The sequence below is a fragment of the Schistocerca americana genome, chromosome 3 (assembly GCF_021461395.2).
Source record: "Schistocerca americana isolate TAMUIC-IGC-003095 chromosome 3, iqSchAmer2.1, whole genome shotgun sequence".
Taxonomy (NCBI): Eukaryota; Metazoa; Arthropoda; class Insecta; order Orthoptera; family Acrididae; genus Schistocerca; species Schistocerca americana.
The window spans coordinates 251,389,180-251,406,381 of record NC_060121.1 but is presented as its reverse complement, the minus strand read 5'-3'; the positions used below and the strand labels follow the sequence as shown (position 1 = coordinate 251,406,381).

Sequence of the window (17,202 nt, the reverse complement as noted above, 5' to 3'; positions counted from 1 at the left end):
CATACTATTGCCAACTTTTGGACCAAACAAAACATGCATATATCCAATTCAGGATGTGATCATGCTTCATGACAATGCTCAATCGCACACAGCTGCCAGAATGCAACAAATAATTCAGGAATTTTTCTGAACCACGCTTTAACATCCTCCTACAGTCTGGACTTATCTCCCTGAAATTTTAATTTGTTTGAACCACTAAAGGAAGCAGTCCAGGGACACAGATTTGATTATGATGGCACTGCGAAGTGTTCATGGACAACTGGCTACTGTCACAGTCACATTCATTTTAAGAAAACAGGATCGAGAAACTGCCTAACAACTGAGAAAATTTTGTTTCCCATTTAGAATACCATATAGAAAAAAAAGAGTTCATGTGTATGAGTTTTTCAAAAGCTGAAATAAACTTACAAAAAATTCTGGTTATATTTGAGTCACACTCTTACATTACCTAAGAGCAGTTTTCTTTGTGATATGAATCACTATCAATGTGTGCCATACAAATTTATGTATGCAGCTTTAAAATATGCTCAGTAGTGATTTACACAGATTTTCATGCTCATTAAATATAAAGAATACAGATTTCTTGAAATTTAATTATTCATTTCAGTAGATCAAACACTATTTTGAAATTATACTGTGGATCCGGGAACAATATATCACTTGTTTAGAAAAACTGTTGCATTACTTAACAGCATGGTATCCAGTGGGTTCCTTTTAATTCCAAAGTCTTTTATCACACTGATATCTAGATAGTAAATTTTGGAATTCGGCAAATATTCCAACACAACCACAATTATTTTAAAAGAAACACTGTTTTGTACATATACTTTGCTTCCTCTGCCAGTTGCTTTACCCAGAACTCGTTTCATTTGTAACAATTTGTTGGTGTTACGTCCACATATTCCGTGTAATATGTGACATCACAATCAACATATATTTTTTGTGAAAGCCAAGATCACTTGATTTTAAGGCCTTTATTCCAATTACTAGTTTCGACAGAATTGTGCTGTCATCTTCAGATTGGAAACTAAGTGGAGTTTTTTAATGTATTTACACTTCATTCTCAAAATGTCGATGAAACGTGTATGTAAATATACACGCAAAGTGCAGTATCAATCTGAAGATGGCAGAACTAGTAATTGGAACAAAGGTCTTAAAATCAAGACCCCAACAACATGTGTAAGTTACAACCAATATCATTTATATTTTATGACGTAAACAATTTCACATCTGCCTACAATAACAGCCAGCTGCCAGTTTTTTTTTAACTAGATTGGTACAGTGTCACGTTCTAACCAAATACATGTGCAATATGCACAGACAGAACTGAGATATATAGAAAGGTAGTTTGTGGATCAATTGAACAAACCTTATTGTAGATGATACAATCTGCAATTTGGTTTGGATCTTGAGGCTGAAAATCTTACTATCTCCCATTACTGATCACTGTTCTACATCTTCCAAAATTTAATTTTAGTGTTATAGTCAACATGCCCAAGTAATCCTATTATTTGTGTTGGAATTTGTATGCCGATAAGCACATAAATTTTGCATTAAGCTATAAATCTCAAAAATAAAAAAGTAAATGTTATTTGTTTAAAGCCATATATATCTCCAAAAAGTTCATCATCAATTGCTTTGAAATTTTGAAACAATGTTGCATTTGTGTGTGTGTGTGTGTGTGTGTGTGTGTGTGTGTTTTTTTTATACACCTACCAAAAGTGCCACATATAATACATACATATATATGTAATAATTGTAAGAGAAACCAATAAAATACGTAGATATTCATCTGTGAAAAACTATAAATCTCAGAAAGTTCTTCATCGATTGCTTTGAAATTTTGATACAATATTGCATTCAAGAACGTGCACTTTTATATACCTATTTTTAAATGCTATATATAAAGGAGAAATTTTATCACCAAAAATCTTGGAAAAATCTTGGAAAGTTCTTGACTGTTTCAGTTTAAATTTTTACACAGCACTCTAGTGAACATTTGGAAAGGTGTACTTAATGGATGGCTTACCAGCATATGATTACAATACTACTACAGCATCTGAATATGCAATAAAAATAAACAAGGCTCAAGGTCAGAGGGAGGGGCGGGAAGTGATGGACAGAGGGATGGGAGGAAATGAAGACACAAAGTGGAAAGGGGGAGATGGGCAGAGAGAGGGGGCAGGAGGAGATGGAGAGGAGAAGATGGACAGGGAGAGGGGGCTTGATGAGGAGGAGATGGACAAAGAGTGGGAGGAGGAGATGGATAAAGACAAGAGAGAGAAGGAGAGTGGGAGGTACATCCAATTTCCATGAATATTACAAATGTTTGCTTTCTTGTTTCCTTCTTTTCCATTTAACCAGACTGAGCCACAGCAATGTGTGGGCTGGGAACAGCAGAAACTGAATGAAATGTATTTTTTGCCATTAAATTTAAACAAAAAACTTTGAATTCTCAAATATATACACTGGGGGAGGGGGGGGGGGGGGGGGAGTACACCTCAAAACACAATGTCAATTTTGATCCAATGACAACAAATGTCACTTGGGGGATAGTGGATGTAATAATAATGGCTTCATTGCTTTCTGTCAACAGATAGCGTTGTGACATAACTACCTGACTGCTATCTTCATCTACCCTATAATAGGGGATGCTCATTGCCAGAAGGCTCAGTGTGGTGAAAATGTGTGAAGCAAGCAGGCAACCATGCCACAGAGGCACACCTGCACTTCCTACAGCCAAATGAGTGAGTTTGAAAGAGATCAAACTGTGGCTTTCCAAGTAGCAGAACGGGCCTTTCGGAGAACTGCCACACAAGTTGGATGTGCTGCGTCAGCTGTGCAACAGTGCTGGGTATCAGTGGTCATGTAAACATTCTCTCACCCCTAGACAAGGTTCTGGACATTTACACAGCACAGACGCCCACCAGTATTGTTGTATTGTAGGGCAGCAGTGGCTGATAGTACAGTTTCCACAGCACAGATGAGAAGCCTTGTGAGCTCAGACTTGTCAACATGAACTGTTCCCAGCTGGTTATTAGAAGTGGAACTATGGGCACGTGCACCTCTGGCCCATCTTCCACTCATGTCACAGGATCAATGTGCATGGCTTGAATGGTGTCATCAGATGATTATTTGGAAGATGGAATGGCACGCGGTGATCCTCAACAATGAAGGCAGATTCTGTCTGAATGCAATTGATGGTCATTTGCATGTTCATTGTAGACCTGGTGAGTGCTGTCCCTTAGAGTACATTCTTCCAAGACACACTGGCCCCACCCCAGGCCTTATGGTCTGGGGTGCAATAAGCTACAACTCTTGTTCATCTTTGGTGTTTCTTGAGGGGAGCATGCAGAAGTTGGGTGTGTGGGCTGCTATAGGGGTGAGGAGGGAAATGGATTCAGGGGAGATGTTCTGGGAAGGGCCTAAGGCTTATATCAGGAGTTTCAGTTGGACTTTAGGGATGGGATCACTGTGTCAGAGTTTACAAGTGGAGGAGTCAGATAATTGGCAGAGGCCTTCTGCCAGGTAGTCACTGCAGTTCATGACAGTGGTAGAACCTTTGTCTACAGGTAGGACAACGAGGTAAAGGTTTGTTTTGAGGTTGTACGTGGCTGTTCTTTCTTCTGCTGAAAGATTGGTGTTCTGAGGAAGGGACCCGGGGAAGGATGGTGAGGCTAAGTTGGACATACGGAATTCCTGGAAGGTGACCAATGGGTACGAAGGAAGATCATGGTTGAATGGTGATATGAACTGGAAGAGGCAGGGTTCAATGCAGAAATTAGAGTGGTTTTGATTGGAGGGACTGGGGGCAAGTAAGTGCTTTTATTGCAGGGATCGGGAGAAGGACAGTACATCTTTGACACATCCTGCACGATTAAATTTGGGTTTAGGGCTAAAGGTGAGGCCTTTGGATAGTACTGAAACTTCTGTGGAGCTGTGGGTTTTGGTGGAAAGGTAACAACAGTGTTACAGGATGATCTGTCTCTGGATTTGATGGAGAGTTGGTGGGGAGTTTTGGGGGGATGTGGCAACTTGAAAAGGTCAGCTAGGCACGGTTTAGCTGCTACGATGGGTGGACAAGGAGGAACACTGTGGGTATGATAGGGGTTGGATAGTTGTGCCCCAAGGTGGCAGTAGGTTAGATAACTGATTGAGATGGTGTCTGGAATGCTGCTCAAGGTGCTGGAGAGCAAGGAATTGAATTTCAGAGATGTGATGTATGGAGTAGGGATTGTTGAGTAGAAGTATCTTGCGAAGGGGAGCAGAGGTGGTTCTGGGATGCCTGTGCCACAGAGATGTGTTTTTGCAGTACCACATTCGTGAGAGCCAGGGATTGGTGAAATATGGAAAGGCGTGGATCATTGTGAAAGGAGGGATTAGGATCCAGAGAAAAGAATCTTCATATTTACGCCATTTGGAGGGATTCCATGGTTTAGGCAACATTTGAGAAACAGGATGTGGTACTGGTTTTAGCCATGGAAATGGATGGTTTTCTGAACTGGTGGAGGAAGATGGAGGAAGGGTCCATTGGGGCAGGAATGGTGTAAAGAAAACGGGAATGACACAGAAATGGGCGAAATAGGTGTTGATGGTTGTGAGAGGAGCTGAAAATGCAAAAAGTGTAAAAAATATGTAAGACAAGCAGAAACATGCAAATATATGCAAAAATACGCACAGATACGTAAAGATACTTCAAACTATGTAAAAATATGCACAAATATGTTAAAATTATATATAAGAACAAAGATGAGGTGACTTACCGAACGAAAGCGCTGGCAGGTCGATAGACACACAAACAAACACAAACATACACACAAAATTCAAGCTTTCGCAACAAACTGTTGCCTCATCAGGAAAGAGGGAAGGAGAGGGAAAGACGAAAGGATGTGGGTTTTAAGGGAGAGGGTAAGGAGTCATTCCAATCCCGGGAGCGGAAAGACTTACCTTAGGGGGAAAAAAGGACGGGTATACACTCGCACACACACATATCCATCCACACATTACAGACACAAGCAGACAAAGATGAGGTGACTTACCGAACGAAAGCGCTGGCAGGTCGATAGACACACAAACAAACAAAAACATACACACAAAATTCAAGCTTTCGCAACAAACTGTTGCCTCATCAGGAAAGAGGGAAGGAGAGGGAAAATGTAAAAATTGTTGTCTGCTTGTGTCTGTAATGTGTGGATGGATATGTGTGTGTGTGCGCGCGAGTGTATACCCGTCCTTTTTTCCCCCTAAGGTAAGTCTTTCCGCTCCCGGGATTGGAATGACTCCTTACCCTCTCCCTTAAAACCCACATCCTTTTGTCTTTCCCTCTCCTTCCCTCTTTCCTGATGAGGCAACAGTTTGTTGCGAAAGCTTGAATTTTGTGTGTATGTTTGTGTTTGTTTGTGTGTCTATCGACCTGCCAGCGCTTTCGTTCGGTAAGTCACCTCATCTTTGTTTTTATATATAATTTTTATATATAATTTTTCCCACGTGGAATGTTTCCCTGTATTATACAAATATGTTAATATGTACAGAAATATGAGTGAAAAGAAATGGTTGTGTGTGTGTGTGTGTGTGTGTGTGTGTGTGTGTGTGTGTGTGTGTGGGCGCGCGCGCGCGCGCGCGTGCGTGCGTGCGTGCGTGCGTGTGCGTGCGCACATGTGCTACAATAAGGGAAGAGAGGGGGACAGGTGATGGGTTAGGTCCAGGATCAAAAGTTCATGTGGCAAGAGCAGGTGTGAAAAAGAAAACGCTGAAGTACATCAGGATCAGGGATGAAATAGGATTGATAGGAATAATTATATTTGTCGGAAGGAAAGAATCTGGGGCATTCAATGGTGCATCAACAATCCACGCGGTCACAAAATCTGTGTTGTGTGCAGACAAATCACTGATGCAGTGTGGCTTGGAAGTAGATGTGGTATGGAAGGTGGTGAATAAACACAGGAAAGAATAGAGGATGGACACTGAAAAGAGTAATGCTTTAGAGAACAGTAACAAAGGAAACCATCACAGGGTTGTAGGATGTAAGGAAGCTGTTCGGCAAAAATCAAACAACGGAAACGCCAGGTACAAATATCAATAATGTAGGAAAAGACACGTTGCTACTTACCGTAAAGTAGAGATGTCAAGTTGCAGACAGGCACAACTAAAAGACATTTACATAAAGCTTTCGGCCACATCTTTCTTCAGTGAAAGAGAGAGACATGCCATTCACACACAAAAGCAAGCATGTCATGCACACATGACTGCTAACTCCAGCATCTAGCACAAGAATGCAACTATCATGTTGGATGCAAGCAGCTTGCGGAGGGGGCAGGGAAGGGGAAGGGATAGTAGTGTATGGTTGCAGAGAGAGAGAAACACAGTCTGGTGGAGTGTGCAGGAACTAGAATGCCAAAAGGCACAGTGTCAAGAGGTTGTGGGGCAGGGAGGTGGGGAAAAAAAAGGAAAAAAAAAGGAGAGGAGTGGGGAAAGATGGGCAGATGCATTGGCAGATGTCTGCAACTAAACAGGGTGCGAGGTGAGAATGGGGAGGAGATGATAAGGGCAAAGGGAGTGGAAAGCCGGGTGTGTGCACAGAATGTTACAGTAGGCTGAGGACCAGATAATTACAGGAGCGGAGAATGTGTTGTAAGGATAACTCCCATCTGCACAATTCAGAAAAGCTGGTGGTGTAGGGGAGGATCCAGATGGCCTGGGTAGTGAAGCACCATTGAAATAAAGTGTGTTATGTTCAGCTGCATGTTAAGCTACAAGGTGGTCTACTTTTCTCATGGCCACAGTTTGGTGGTGGTCATTTATCCTGGAGGACAACTGGCTGGTAGTCTTATCAATATAAAAAGCTGTGCAATGATTGCAATAGAGTTGGTAAATGACATGGCTGCTTTCGCAGGTGGCCCGACCCCTGATGGGGTAGGATAAACCTGTGACAGGACTGAAATCTGAAGTGCTGGGTTGGTGAATTAGGCAGGTTTTGGACCTGAGTCTTTCAAAGGGATATGGTTCTTGTGGCAAGTGGTTGGGATTGAGAATGTCACACATTTCTTGGGATGATGATAAGTAATCAAAGCCCTGGTGAAGGATGTGGTTCAGTTGTTCCAGTCTGGAGTGGCACTGGGTGATAGAGGGGACATTCCTTTGTGGTTGGTTCTTGGCGGGTGGGGGTGGAGGGTTGGGAGGTGGGAGGATTGAGGGTGTGAGCAGAAATGGCAAGGGAGATCTGTCTGCAGACTAGGTACAGGGATAGTGCCTGACTGTGAAGATCTTGGTGAGACCCTAAGCATACTCAGCAAGGGAGTTTTTGTGACTGCAAATACACTGCCCTGGGTGGCCTGACAATATGGTAGGGATTTTTTGGTATGAAAGGGATGATAGCTGTCAAAATTCAGGTACTGTTTGTTGGTGGTTGGTGGGTTTAATGTGGGCAGAGATGCAGATGGAGCCATCACAAGGTAGGAGGTCTACATCTAGGAAGGTGACATGTTGAGTTGAGGAGGACCACGTGAAGCAGATGGGAGAGAAGGTGTTGAGGTTGTGAAGGGATGGAGATAGGATGTCTTGGTCCTGGGTCCAGATCATGAAGATATCATCAATGAACCTGAACCAGAGTAGGGGTTTGGTGCTTTTGGAGGCTAGGAATGTCTCCTCTAGATGGCTCATAAAAAGGGTGGCATTGGAGGGTGCCACGTGGGTGCCTGCGACTGTGCTGCAGATTTATTTATATACCTTCTCTTCAAATGAGAAGTAGTTGTGGGTTAGGATAAAGTTAGTACAGTACATGGGGACTAAGATTTGGGAAAGGTGGTGTTCAATAGCAGTAAGACCATGGGCATGAGGGATGTTGGTGTATAGGGAGGTAGTGTCAGCAGTGATGAGCAGCGATCCAGGAGGTAAAGGCAAGTGCCCCCCTCCCATCTAACCACCCACTACTCACCTCCCAGGATTTCCTTACTGCCAACTTAGTTTCACCATCCCTTCCTCAGCACACCAACTTTTTTAGGAGAAGAATGAACAGCCACCTACAACCTCAAAACAAATCCTGACCTAATCATTCTACCTGCAGACAAAGGTTCCACCAATGTCGTTATGAATCACAGTGACTACCTAGCAGAAGGTCTTTGTCAATTATCTGACTCCTCCACCTATAAACTCTGTCAGTGAGACCCCTTCCCAGAAATCCAAAACAAACTCCAATTCCAGCTTAAAGCCTTAAGTTCTTCCCAAAACATCTCGCCTGAATCCATTTCCCTCCTCACCTCTATGACACCCCGCACACCTGATTTCTACATGCTCCCCAAAATCCACAAACCCAACAATGCTGGACACCCCCCCCCCCTTCACTGTGGCTGGTTATTGTGCCTCCCTGTAAGAATTTTGGCCCTCATTGGCTAACAGCTCCAACCAACTGCCCATAATCCAGCCTCCCATGTCAAAGACACCAGCCACTTCTTTCACTGAGTCTCCAGCATTGCTACTACTTTACCTCCTGGATCCCTACTCTTAACTGTTGATGCCACCTCCCTGTACACCAACATCCCTCATGCCCATGGCCTTACTGCTATTGAACACCACCCTTCCCAACATCCTTCAGACTCCAAACCTGCTACCTCATTTGTCATTCACAGTACTAGCTTTATCCTAACCCACAACTACTTCTCATTTGAAGGGAAGGTACATAAACAAATCTGTGGCACAGCCATGGCCATCCACATGGCACCCTCCTATACCAACCATTTTATGTGCCATCTAGAGGATACCTTCCTAGCCTCCAAAAACAGCAAACCTCCTAGTCTGGGTCAGGTTCAGCGACAATATCTTAATGATCTGGACCTAGGGCCGAGATAACCTGTCATCGTTCCTTCACAACCTCAAAGCCTTCTCTCCCATCCGCTTCACGTGGTTCTCCTCAACCCAGGATGCCATCTACCTAGATGGTAACATTTTCCCTCTCTGTTTGCTCCATCCCCACATCTGTCCACATTAAACCCACCAACCACCAATAGTACCAGCATTTTGACAGCTTTCATCACTTTCACACCAAAAAAAAAAAAAAAAAAAAAAAATCCCTCCCATACTGTCTGGTCACCCAAGGTCAGTGCATCAGCAGTGTCAAAAACTCCCTTGTTCAATATGCTGATGTATCTGCAGTGACAAAAACTTCCTTGCTCACAGACAGGGTCTATTCCCCAGACATAGTCCACAAACAGATCTCCCATGCCATTTCCCTCACACTCCCAATCCTACCACCAACTCCCAAGAACCAACCACAAAGGAATGTCCCCTTCATCACCCAGTACCACTCCAGACTGGAACAACTGAACCACATCCTTTGGCAGGACTTTGATTACCCATCATCATGCCCTGAAATGAGGGACATCCTACACGAGTTACTTCCCATGCCTCCTTAAGTGGTGTTTGGTCACACACCTAACCTCCACAACATCCTAGTCCATCCATATCTCATTCCCAATCCCAATTCCAACCCCTTGCCACAAGGATCATATCCCCTATGGAAGACTCTTGTGTAAAACCTGCCTAATCCATCAACGCAGCACTTCCTACTCCAGGCCTGTCACACGTTTATCCTACCCCATCAGGGGCCAGGCCAACTGTGAAAGCAGCCATGTCATTTACCATCTCTGCTGAAATCATTGCACAGCTTTTTATATAGATATGAGTACTGACCAGCTGTCTACCAGGATGAAAGGCCACCGCCTGTCCCCACACCCTCCAGCCAACAGTTTCCACCCGCTTTGTCGTATCACCTCCTCCCCATTCTCATCTCCTACTCTGTTTATCTGCAGCTCTCTGCCAATGAATCCGCCTGTCTTTCCACACTCCTCCCCTTTTTTGCTTCTTTTATCCCCTCCTCCCTGCCCCAGTCTCCTGATTCTGTGCGTTGGCATTCTTGTCCCTGCACACTCTACCAGACAGCGTTTATCTCTCTCCCCATCCATACATTACTATCCCTTCCCCTTCCCTGCACCCTCCACATTGCAACTTGCAGTCCATGTGATAGTTACATTCTGTTTCGAGACACTGGAGTTGGCGGTCACATGTGCATGACGTGTGCTTGCTTGTGCACGTGAATCACGTGTGTGTCTTTTTTACTGATGAAGGCTGCGGCCAATAGCTTTAGGCAAGTGTTTCTTAATTGTGCCTGTCTCCAACTTGACATCTCTTCTTTATGGTAAGTAGCTATCTGTCTATTCCTACATTGTTGATATTCCTATCTGGTGTTTCCATTGTTTGATTTAAAATTTATTTAGTCCTGCATATATGATGACCAGGGCATTGTTAGAATTCATTGTTAAGGGGCAGCTGAGCTGTAGAGTAACCAGGTAGCTGTTTGACTGTTCACAGTGGCTGGAGGGCTAGTGAATGAAGAAAGTATGTGAAGTTTTTGAACAACAGAAAAGTGGCTGACACTGATAACCAAATACAATGGAAAATCTAGGATGGAATGTAACAATATGAGAGAAGGAAAGTTGCTACTCACCATCTCCACTATATGGTGAGTAGTAACTTTCCTTCTCTCGTATTGATAACCAAATACAGTAGAGTTGAGCCAAGTATCACAAATATAGAATTATGATTTAACCAGATCCGTGAACGAACATAACTGTACTTAGAAATGCATGTGTCAAGATATTGTTTGTTTATTGTGTGATATCATTGTAATCGCCCATTTAACATATGCTACAGGATAAAAGGCCTTCTTTATATTTTTTCCGTGCATTGTGGTCTTCAACATTACACATCCACACTGCTCTAGATATACATCTACATTTATACTCTGCAAAGCATTGTGAATTGCTTGGCAGAGAGTGCATCCCATTTTACCAGTTATTAGGGCTTCTTCCCATTGCACTCATGTATGGAGTGTGGGAAAAATAACTGACTGAACGCCGCTGTGCATGCTGTTAATTATTCTGATTTTATTCTAACGATTCCTATGTAAGCAATATGTAGGGGGTTTTAGTATATTCCTAGAGTCATCATTAAAAGCTGGTTCTCGAAACTTTACTTTTAGATTTTCTTGGGATAGTTTATGTCTATCTTCAAGATCTGCCAGTCAGTTTCTTCAGCATCTCTGTGACAATTTCCCACAGATCAAACCTGTGACCATTCGTGCTGCCCTTCTCTGTATATTTCAATTTACCCTGTTAGTCACATTTGGTATGGGTCCCACACACTTGAGCAATATTCTAGACCGGTCGTACAAGTGATTTGTAAGAAATCTCCTTTGTAGACTGATTGCACTTCCCCAGTATTCTACCAATAAACCAAAGTCTACCACCTGCTTTACCCAAGACAGCCTATGTGATCATTCCATTTTACACCCATACAAAGTGTTACATCCAGGTATTTGTATGAGTTGGCTGATACCAAAAGTGTCTTATTGATATTATAGTCACAGGTCACTGTCCGCCTGCTTAGGTGAATGGTAACATGCTTGCCTACCATGCAGTGGGCCCGGGTGCGATTCCTGGCCGGGTTGGAGATTTTCTCTGACTGTGGACTGGGTGTTGTCATCATCATATCATATCATATCATTATTGAGACGCTAGTTGCCCAATGTGGTGTCACCTGAAATAAGACTTGTATACGGCGGCTGGACTTGCCAGGACAGGGCCTCCCAGCCAACAATGCTACACAACCATTGCATTTTTTTCATAGTATACTTTTTTTTTTCACTTTTGTGAAGGGTACTATTTTACATTTTTGAACATCTGAAGCAAGTTGCCAATCTCTGCACCACTTTGAAATCTTATCAAGATCTGCTCCTGCACGTTTTCTAATGTAGTATATCACCTTCCATTAAATCATAACCTCAAGTGTTTTCTTATCACATGGAGTCCTACAAAGAACTTCCTTGATCCATCTACCAACTATTCACCTGGATACTACTTCTACCAATTGTAATTTTATTTTCCTTATATTCGTAACTACGCTTTCCTATCAGGTCTTTTGCCAGTCTAAGATGTTTGTTTTTCTGTCTCTCCAAAAAATTCGCAGCACGTCTCTGGACTGCACACTAAATTTTCCTCAGTTTTGAATGGATTTTACATTAAAAGACTATATGTCAAAACATAATATGCAGGGTGTATCAAAAAGAATCATCTGATTTGGCATGTCTATATTTCTGAAACTAATAATGATATACAATGAATTTTTTTCCATACCTTTTCATGGGGGTTCAATAAGGCCCCCTAGACATGCATGACATAGGTCAATGCGGTATTCAAATTGTTCCCACACTGCAGCGAGCACCACAGGTGCTGTTATGCGATGTCTCAGTTCATTCATTGTTTTTGGTAACAAGGCACACAAACAGGGTCTTTTATAAACCCCACAAGACATAATCACATACAGTCAAGTCCGGTGACCTTGGACGCCATTAATGTAAGGCTGAATCTTTTGGTCCAGTGCGACCGATCCATTGTTCAGTAATCCTTTCATTTAAAAATTCCCGTACTTCCAGATGCCAGTGTGGTGGTGCCCCATCTTGTTGGTAAATGAAGTTGTTTGAATCAATGTACAACTGTGGGAAAAGAGAGTTCTCAAGTATATCGAGATATGAGCTTCCTATAACAGCGTTCTCGGCAAAAAAAGAAATGGACCATACACCTTTCCCCCTGAAACTGCACAAAACACATTAAATTTTGGAGAGACCTTCTCATGCTGTACAACTTCATGTGGTTGTTCCATACCCCATGTTCTCACATAATGACAGTTCAACTTTTCAATTAAATAGAATGTTGCCTCACACTAAACACTAAGAGTGAAAGAAAACTGTCATCCTCCATCTTGCCAACAACAAAATTACAGAACTCCACACATTGTTGTTTGTCACCTTCAGGAAGAGCTTGCAGTAGTTGAATTTTGTATGGTTTCACGTTTAAACATCAACGCAACACATACCAGATAGACATTGGGGACATGTTGAGCTGTCGAGTTGCAGGGCGAACGGATTTTTGCAGACTCTTCGAGAAACTATGGCAGGTGCGTTTGATGTTTGTGTAATGCACTCAGGCGCAGCTCGGCGATTTGCCTTTACACAAACAACCTGTTTCTCGGATTTGTTCATGTCATTATCTAATGCTCTGTGCTGTAGGAGGAGCCACACCATATCTAGTATGAAAAGTCACACTGAACAGTTATTACTATTCCACATTGCGCAAAACGTAGAACACAAAATGCTTTCTGTCATTCCAACACCAGTTTTATTAGAACTGAAGTGGGCGCACACTGCTGCTACCTAGTAGGAACCATGTAAAACTCGAGAGTTTGCTCTTTCCAACAGTATGTTGTTCATGCACATATCTCAAATAACGTAAAAGTTACAATTTTTTTAAACCAGCTGATTATTTTCGACACCCTGTATATATTTACTGTAGGCTCTCCGCCTCAGTAAAGTTAGCGGCTTAATCTTGGGAACATTAGTTTAACAGAAGCATTTAAAATCATGTTCAGTCTTCTGTTTATTTCTTTTCCTGTCCATCTGGTCATTTAAAACTGCTCTAATGGGAAAAAATACTCTTTAACTCGGTGGTTCTCAAAATTCTTAGTAGCAAATAATTATGTTTATCTTTTCCTTCAAACAAAGATGATGCTGTAGATTTGGATTGAATTTCACCTGACATCAGTGTTACACCAGACACGGTCAACAAAAATGACAGCATAGTCATGTTTTTAACATTGTCTAAAACGATCAGGTGAGATGGTTAACATCGGCCGTCAGCGGAATTGCTCACTGTCAGCTCCACTGTCGCTGTATCCTTAACTATAATGCACAGTGCAGGCTTTGGTTGGTGTCTCTCAATGCCTCCTTAAAGTCTTTAGATTTCACGAGGAAGACTTTATTGCAGTATGAAGTGATTCTTAGTTAGTGACGGATATTAAGACACCAGTGGTCCACAAACTGGTCAAGGGGAGGGAGATACTTGAAACGCAAAAATGAGAAGGTATGGTGAGACCTATTTATCGCTACACTTCATGAAACTACAACCAGTGTTCAAGAACTTCTGCAGTGTGTAATTTGTGTAACAATTTTAGTTGCTGATAGCATAAACCATTTTATTAAAGAGACATCCTGAAACCAAACAGCCTGAATTAATAGGAAAACCAAATAAATTTTTGTCAGGAAACTAAAGGTTTTACTGTCTAACCAGAAGAACTTAGCTGAAATGATGAATGTGACTTCTAGGGCCTTTTCAGCCTCATACCAGGATTAGCACAGGTTTGCTAAATGCAAGAAACCACATATGGTCGCAGAAACTCTGGTTTTACCTGCAGCGATCGATATACAGGGTCCAGCAAAAAGACCTCCTGTATTAGTTACAAACGAACGTAAAAAGACACAGAGAAAAACTTTTATTTGTGAACAACAAATACTATGCCGTTTTACATTAGTTGGCTTTGAAACTTATGTCTGGTAAATGGCATCCATCATTGTTGATAAAGTGACAAAACCTTCCCCCGAAGTTGTCCATATTACTTTGTGTCATTTCCCTTGGAATGGCAGCCATCTCCCGGGTGATTGCCTCCTGAAGAGTTTGCAAGGTTGTGTGTCTGTTTGTGCTCTTGAGACGAAGTGTCTCCAAAGAAAGACATCACAAGGTGATAAGCTGGGTGACCTGGGCAGCCACCTGATGTCTCCTTATGAAGACAGATGTCCAGGAAACAACTCTCTCAAAATTTCTAGAAAACACTGAGAAGTGTGAGCTGTGGTTACCCAACAAACTATTTTAACTTAGATTGGAGGAAGGTTGCTATCACATGACAGTAGTGATTTGAATAAACAGTCACTATCACATGTTTAAGTGCTAACACTTTGGTGATTGCTGGACAGACCCACCCAAATGCGTCACATTCTTCAGCATTGTTACAGTGTGAAACTGTAGTATCAACAATGTTTTGTGCCTCATTTGCTCAACAGCTGAAAAATATTCCTCTGTCTAATGATACAGCACACTGAAAATTTTTAGACATTTCTGGCGATTTTCTCAAGTAGTTAATCGATAAATTGCATGAGAACTGTTTTTTACTTCAAGTGGGTGGAGCAGCTGATATTAATAAAGATGCTCATTTGATTGCTTACGCTTGTTTCACTGATGTGTGTAACATATGAGAGGAATTGATTTCTTTGCTCTTTTTTAGTAATGCACAATGGCTTTCATGGGAAAAAAACATTCTAAAAAGAATGTTTGAACTGGGGAACATGGTATTCTGTTTCTTAAAGGAGAAAAGACACTCTCTGGCAAATTGTTTCAGCAATGCAGATTTTCTATTGACATTTTTGAGAAACCCAATATTCTTAACAATTCACTTCAAGGTAATCGGGCAACTGTATTATCTTGGAATGAAAAAGTGAAGGCATTCATAAAGAAATTAAGAGCTGTGGCAAAACTGAATGCTAAGTAGCATGCTAGGTATGTCCCTTCTTTGGTGTCAGTGTTAAAGGATACAGATAATCTGATAGTTCTAATGTAGATTAAAGCCTGCCTTCATCACCCTACTTCCCTTCGACAAGTATTTCAGCAATTCAAAAATGCTCCTGGACCATCATGTCTAAATACAGAACAGAACAACAACTTATTAATCTTACTTGTGCGTTATAATCACTGAAGAGTAAATTTAATGAAGCATCTTTGCTGGCGTTTGGGATACATATTAGCAAGGAATTCCCAATTCTGAGACAAAATGCAATAAAGATCCTGATTCCTTTTGCAACAACATACATGTTGTAGACTTGCTTTTCAGCTTTGTCAGCTATGAAGTCTAACTACCATTCAAAGCTAAAAGTATGCAAAGAACTTCAAGTTCCTGTTTTTTCAATTACACCACATCTTGAAAAACTGTCATCTCAAATGCAACCTCATCCATCATACATAACTTTGTAATTTAAATTTGTAATGCTGTTGTGCGTCTACAGCTACATACATACTCTGCAAGCCACCGTACAGCGCATGGCAGAAGGACCCTGTACTACTACTGACCATTTCCTTTCCAGTTACAATTGTAGATGGAGCGAGGGAAAACACAACTGTCTATATGCCTCCATAAGAGTCCTAATTTCTCATACGTTGTCTCTATGTTTCTTATGCAAAACGCATGTTGTTGGCAGTAGGATCATTCTGCATTCAGCTTCAAATGCTAGTTCTCTAAATTTCCACAGTAGTGTTCCTTGGAATTGAGCTCCCGAAGCTCCTCCATAACATTTACATGTTCTTCACGTACTTACCAGAAACAAATCTAGCATCCCACCTCTGAATTGCTTTGATGCCCTCCTCTAATCCGACCTGGTATGGATCCCAAACACTGAAGCAGACTCAAGAATAGGTTGCACTATTTCCTACATGCGGTTTCCTCTTGTATCATCCTACAGTCTCTCGTCTTCAATACCTTCCTGTAACCGCAGCATTGTCAGCAAACAACTGCAGAATGCTGCTCACCTGATCATTTATGTATATACAAAATAACAATGGTCCTGTCACACTTCCTGGATGCCCTCCTGACAATGCCCTTCTCTCTTATGAACACTCACTATTGAGGACAACATACTGGGCTCTATTACTTATGAAGTCTTTGAGCCATTGACATAAGCTGAGTTTCACATGAGTGATTCTTTCTAAATCCTTTTCTGCTGAATTGTGAATATAGTTCATTTAATAGCTTTGGATAAATAAAAAATGCTGTAAGATAAACAATTTGTTCCATATTTTCATTATAATAATTCATGTAGTTCTGGTTTCTGTTGTGTAAAATTCTTCTAAGCTGAATTTGGCAAAACAGAATATCGCAAAGAAAATGTTACAAAAATGACTATTTTTGTTCATAAAATAGGCTTGGCAGTGGAGGTTTGATGCTGTTTCTCCTCACAAAGAGGGGCTTCAGGGAAAATAGTTAGAGAACCACTGCCTTAACTGGTTCAATGACTTCATCAATAATGTATCATATTTTCTTTTTGATATGAGGGCTCAAATGGTTCTTAGCATTGTAGGACTTAATATCTGAAGTCATCATCAGTCCCCTAGACTTAGACCTATCTAAACCCAACTAACCCAAGGACATCACATACATACATACATGCCCGTGGCAGGATTCGAACTGTGACTGTAGCAGCAGCGCAGTTCCGGACTGAAGCACCTAGAACTGCTCAGCCACAGTGGCCAGCTTTGATATGAGGGATCACCAATT

The 17,202-nt window shown here is 41.7% G+C and overlaps 1 protein-coding gene across 1 annotated transcript in view; it reads right to left on the bottom strand.

The window, feature by feature from the left end:
* Positions 1-17,202, bottom strand: part of LOC124606002 — a 141,849-nt gene that overhangs the window by 2,127 nt on the left and 122,520 nt on the right. The window lies entirely within an intron of this gene.